Consider the following 6,000-nt stretch of genomic DNA (forward strand, 5'->3'; position numbering starts at 1 on the left):
ACCTTGATGCCCCTTCCATCAGGGAAGGGGGTCTAATTCCCCTTCCCTTGACTCTGAGCAGGCATGTGACTGGGCCTGCAAGGCTGAGAGCCTTTTGAGAATGGATCATAAAAGTTTATGCACCTCCTTGTTCACTGAACTATTCCTGCTTGGGGCTCATGGAAGACATCCAGCTACCCTGAGGCCACCACGTTGTAAAGATGCCAAGCCACATGGAGAAGCCATGCATAGGTGCTCTGGTTAGCAATCCTAATCTTTAGTCATCCATTGTAGTCCAAGACATGCAAGTAAAGCTATCTTGAATCTTCCAGACCAGCCCTTCAGTTGGATGACTATCACTGAGTGACCTCAGTCAACACCACCAAGAGTGAAAGAATTGCCTGGCCACGCCCTGCCAAATTCCTGACCCACATAATCTGAGAGCAATAAAATGCTATTTTAAGCCACCACGTCTGGGTGGTTTGTCACACACCAAAAGTAATGGAACAGGGACTCAGGTTCCATCCAACTCATCGGTCTGCCACACCTACGGGGCATCCTTATCCTCACTGTTCAAAGTGGTGTCTAGAGCTCCAACCATCACATCTGCATTCCAGACAGTAGGATGTTTGGAGGGACAAAGAGGAAGGACAAAGGGCATGACCCAATTGTCTGTTAAGGAAGTTCCTGGAAGATGTTTTGGGACATGATGTCATATTGACTGGTGTTCAGTCATGTGATCATACCTAGTGGTAAGAGAGGGTAGGGGACATCATCTGTATTCTAAATGACTATGTGCCAAACTAAAAATCAGGAGTTCTATTACCTAAGAAGATGAAGAAAATGAATATTCCACAAGTTTCTTTTCTCCCTCTTTCCTCCCTTACACCCCTACCCCCCAGTTATTTATACGCTCAGCCCACCCCACAGTCCTAAGCTGAACATCAGGGCTGAAGAAAACTATAGATCTTCAGAGTGAACATCTAAAAGACAAATGAGTGCTTCTCTAGCTAGTACTGAAGGCGCCTCTCAAGGCATAATTTCTGATGCTAACAAAGTTCCTGTCTCTCTTCCTTCTAAAAACCCTTCCCACAGAGAATAAGGAAAGATGGTAGTTTGGAAGGAGAGGAGGAATCTGGCCTGTGACATATATTAAGTAAGTATCTGTTAGTGTATCCAACACTGGCTCGTGTAAGCCTTGCTCTAAGACGTGATACAACCATCATCTTCATTTAAGAGATGAAAAAACCTGAGGCTCAGAAAGTTTAAGAGACTCCCTCAAAGTCACACAGCTAGGAAGTGGTGAGGACAGCAGGGCTGTTGGAGCAGCTGTCACAGTTCATCCCCCAGCATGAGGTCAGGTGCCAGGCCCCAGGGCAGTGGCTCTGTAAACACCAAGTCCAAGCGCATCCCTCCCCTGAACTCCAAGGGTCTGCACTGTCTGCTATGGAGACGCAGTGTCTGTCCTCCCAGCCGACTCCTTCCTGCTCCCTCTGGATCACTAGTGAGTGTGCCTGAGGGCAGGAGGCCAGTGTTGTGTTTAATCACCCGCCACCTCAGCCAAGAGCAGCCGTCTTGACTCCTGTGAAGCAGGCAGGCTCCGCAGTGGAGCTGTCAGAAGCCGAGAGCTGGTGTGCGTTGCGGGGAGGGTGGGCAGCAGCCACAGCTGAGGCACCAGGAGGTTGTTCTCTCTCAGCTCGGCCTGGGTCACGCTCCAGAGCTTCACGGCCCAGCCCGAGCCTCCCATCTGGCTCCCCTCAGAGGCAGGCTCATGACTTGAAGACAGCAAGGCAGGTGGGGGCATCCCCCACAGCCTGGAAATCAGCAACCTTTGTGATGTAAAGAACCATCATAAATGACAGGAAAGTTCTGGATTTGGATGGTGGTGATGGTAGCACAACAACATGAATGTACTTAATGCCCCTCCACTGTTCATTTAAAAAATAGTTCAGATGGCAAATTTTATGTAATATATATGTTACCAGAGTAAAAAAACCACCCCAAAACTTAATGGCTTGAAACAGCAACCATGTATCAGCTCATGAGACTATGAGTCCACAGCTTGGGCTGGGCAAGGCTGGGCGGTTCTGCTGGGCTCCCCTGGGCCCACACATGCAGCTGCAGTCAGCGAGCGGGTCACCCCGCACTGACTGGTCTAGTGTCTGCTGGTTGTCAGCTATGGGGGGCATGTACCTCCAGCTGCCTAATCCAGGCACGTATTGCTGTAACCCAGGTGTATTCACAGGTGTAGTGGGTCTCAGGAACACCAGGAAAGGGCAAGCCCCAACGCACAGGCACTTTTCAAACCTCTACTAATCATGTCTGGTCACGTCCCGTTGGCCGAAGCAAGTCACACCACCAAGCCCAGAGTCAGTGAGAGAGGGGACTTATGGGGGGTGAGCACAAGGAGATGTGAGCAAATTGAGGGCCGCTACGGCCACACAGCTTGTCCATGAATTATTTGTTGCAACTACTACATACGTGTGTGACCTTATGAGGTGTGTTCATTTTCAAAACAGAAAAGAAATCTGCTTGTCCAAACCAGCAGCTACTTTAGCCACTGAAGGCACAAGATGCCCCCAGGTGGGAGAGCAGTTTCTAAAAATGAAGACCAGAAAGAGAGAGAATATTCTACCGTGAAATCTTCCTGTGGAGATCCAAATCAGAGCCCACATCCTCAGCTCTCCAGGAATTCTGCAAGTTCCGGGGAAGCAAGCAGGATGGAAGTACCAGCTGCTTCTATCCCATCCCCCCTTATAGGCAGATCATGATCCACCAGGCCAGCCCCCTTCAGCACTGATATGCTGAAAACTGGGGTCTGAAGGAGGAGAGGTGGGTGTTGAGAAGTAGGCAGAAAATGGCTCCTTCCACCAGTTTCCTTTCTGCCCTGCCCCAGGAAAGAGCAGCCAGAGAACAGCTGTTTCCTTTCCCAGGTGACCCGCCTCTCCCAGGAGGCAGGTAGAGGAGCTGCTCCGCCCGTGCTGCCCTCAGAGGCCCGCAGCCGGGGCTCGCGGCATGGCAAGGACAGTGGTCATCCCCACAGCACAAGCCTGCCCAGGTAGGGGGACACCCTGGGTCAGCCCACCAGCCCCACAGAGTGACCTAAGGCAAGTCACTTAGCCTCACGTTAAGTAAAATGACAACTACTTTAAGCCCTCCTGCAGGGCCTTTCTGAGGGTCCTAGGCCCTAACCCTTGCATGCAACAGTCCAGAACACAGAGAAGATGCTTAACAACCATGGCTTGTCTTTCAAAATGGCTGTGTCTCCCAAGCCACAAGAGAAGATAGCTTCTGGGGTCTAGGCCAGGATAACAGGGCACCAAGGTTGCTTTTAAACCCACGTCTGGGCAGCGCATCCAACAGCCCTCCCTTCCACCAAAGGGCCATTAGGGCAGTAGTGCTCCCAGCCCCCTAGGCCTGATTCTGGTTAGCCTCCCTCTCCTCTGCCCAGGAGTTATCCTCAAGGCTCCCACCTAACATTGTCTAAGGATGTCCCAACCGTCCCTCAAAGCCACATTTCTCACTCACTGTGGTGGGGTTGGAGAGGTGGCCTGACAGGAAGGAGGTATCATGTCCGTGTGTGCCTAGGGAGTGGCCACAAGTTGCTGTGAGGCTGTGTCCCTGCAGGTTCCGGGCAGGCCAAACCATGGCCACCGTATACCACATCTCTGGAATACGGGTGCTGTGCTATTGAAAGAATTTTTATTTTTCTCTTCCCTGGACCTTCCCACCCAAATGCCAAGCAGGGAGAAGTAAGGACAAGAGAGTATTTTTAATGACTTCATGTGGTAGCAGCAGTCCTCCAACACAGAGCATGTTTTGGGAAAAAACAATTAGGAATCTCATGGATGAGAGAAATAACATGAGGCCAGGAGATGATGTTCTTTCATCCCTATTCCATGAGGTAGACCCCTCCTCAACCTCCACACCCCTTTTTACCACATCCCCCGGGGCTCCCCAGGTTGACCAACAGCGCCTCAGATTACCCGGTGGTAGACCCCAGCCTCATTTGGCAGGTTGACTTGGCAAACACTGCCCCCACCTGGTTCAGTTGGTTTATTGCAAGTTCATTGGTCTCCGTGCCCCCACCAACTCCATCACACTCCATTGTTTCTTTCTATGTCTGTTATACAATGTTTTCCTCTTTCATGAGTTAACAAAAATATCTCTGCCTCGGTGAGGCTCAGAACCTCATCCCCCCTGCTTTGAGAGAAATCTTCTGCATCCGTGGATGTTTTGCTGCCCTTGTCTAGCTTGGATTAATACTTAGTCCATAGGCACACACCTGATCATCTACATTTGCCCTCTTACAGCACTAAACTATGTTTTCTACCTTTATCTTGCATCTACCTACCACTTCAGCATTTTATTAAAAATAAAAATAAGAATAATAATAAAGGGAGAAATGTGGGATCAACATATAAATCAAGTATAAAAATCAAACGAATATTCATATTGGACCTGATTGTTTATAGTTCATAATGCGTGATCAAAACCGAAAGTGTCTGTGATGAATGCCCTTGTACTGTTCACCATGTAAGAATTTATTCACTATGTAAGAATTCGTTCACCATGTAAGAACTTGTTCGTTATGCTTCAGAAGATTGGAGACTGACGAGAATTAGGCTTGAGATGGATTAATGATTGTACATTGAGTATTGACTCCCCTATACTGAATCTTATTGTTGTTAACAACCATTTGATCAATAAATATGAGAGATGCCCTCTCAAAAAAAAAAAAAAAAGAAACTTAAGTGCTAGAGATGGGGCTAAAATGGAAAAAAAAATATCTCTGCCTCCTAATTTTTACTTAGACACGGCTGGAGGGAGGGAGACAAGCGAGGGCCCTGAGAGTCTGCAAGTCACCCTGACGCACTTGGGGTCTCCCTTACAGCCTGGAAAGGGTGAACCTCCACCTTTTTCCTTCTGGGTCAGTCTGGGAAGGCTGTGGGCCTCCAGCTGTCCCCTGAGTGGTCCTTGCCTCCTTATAGCTAGGGGAATATGGCCATGGTTAATTGGGTAGAGCGCTGATAGGCACGGAAGAGGGGACAGTAGATGACCCTGATAAATCCATCCTGGCTTTAAAGCTTTAAATAGGAGCTACCCTCCTGCCTCCTTTCTCCAGGTTCAGAAACCTGGACAAACAGCTCCCCCCTCCCAGGGCCGATGCCCAGATCCGGATGGAGGCGGAGGAGAAAGCCGGCTGCGGGAGGGAGAGGGTGGCCACGCTGCTACCACTGCCGCCGCCACCCCCTGTGTATAAAACTCCCTTTGTATGCAGGTCGCCGGCTGCTCCCCATGCCAGGTGCAGCTGCCAGGATTCTCAATGCGGTTTGAACACAATTTGCCAGTGTTGGTTCAGCTCCGCTGGCTTCCAGTTGGGGGGCCATATGCTGCCTTTAATCTGCCTGTGCGATTCTCACCGATGTCAATAGGCGCGGGTGGATGGGTGGTTCGAATGGCCCGAAAGCGGGGCTTGGATGGTGCTCCCACTGCTGCCAGGCAGCCCAGCTCTCCACACCATCAAGGACCACCAGCAACTCCTCGCAGGAGGCCGCAGCACTGGGTGGCAGGGACAGGCATGGCCAGCCGCTGGCAGCTGCCCCTGTGTTTGACTGGGGCGCGTGGGAGCCTCTCCGGTTGGCCATCCCCATAGCCGTCATCGGGCCTTCCCCTCTGCAGAGATCCCTGCCAAGGAAGTCGGCCGGGGAGGTGCCAGCGCTCAGTCCAGACTTCGCATTTCCCTCATTCTTTCTTTAATTGGATTTTTGGTCCTGCTGGGCAAAATAAGCTTTTCACTGGCAAAGCACTCTCGCCTCTTCTGAACGCGCAATGGTGCCTGGCGGCTCCGGGCGGCTCCAGGCAGTATTGCCATCCTCCCCCACCAAAGCATTCATTCCTTCTCTCCAGGGATACAAAAGTGTGTGTGGATGCGTGAGTGTGACACACGCGCATCCACACACACACACACCACCACCATGTGCGCACACACACACACACACACACACACACACTCTGCCA

This window comes from Manis javanica, chromosome X (genome assembly GCF_040802235.1).
Source record: "Manis javanica isolate MJ-LG chromosome X, MJ_LKY, whole genome shotgun sequence".
Lineage (NCBI taxonomy): Eukaryota > Metazoa > Chordata > Mammalia > Pholidota > Manidae > Manis > Manis javanica.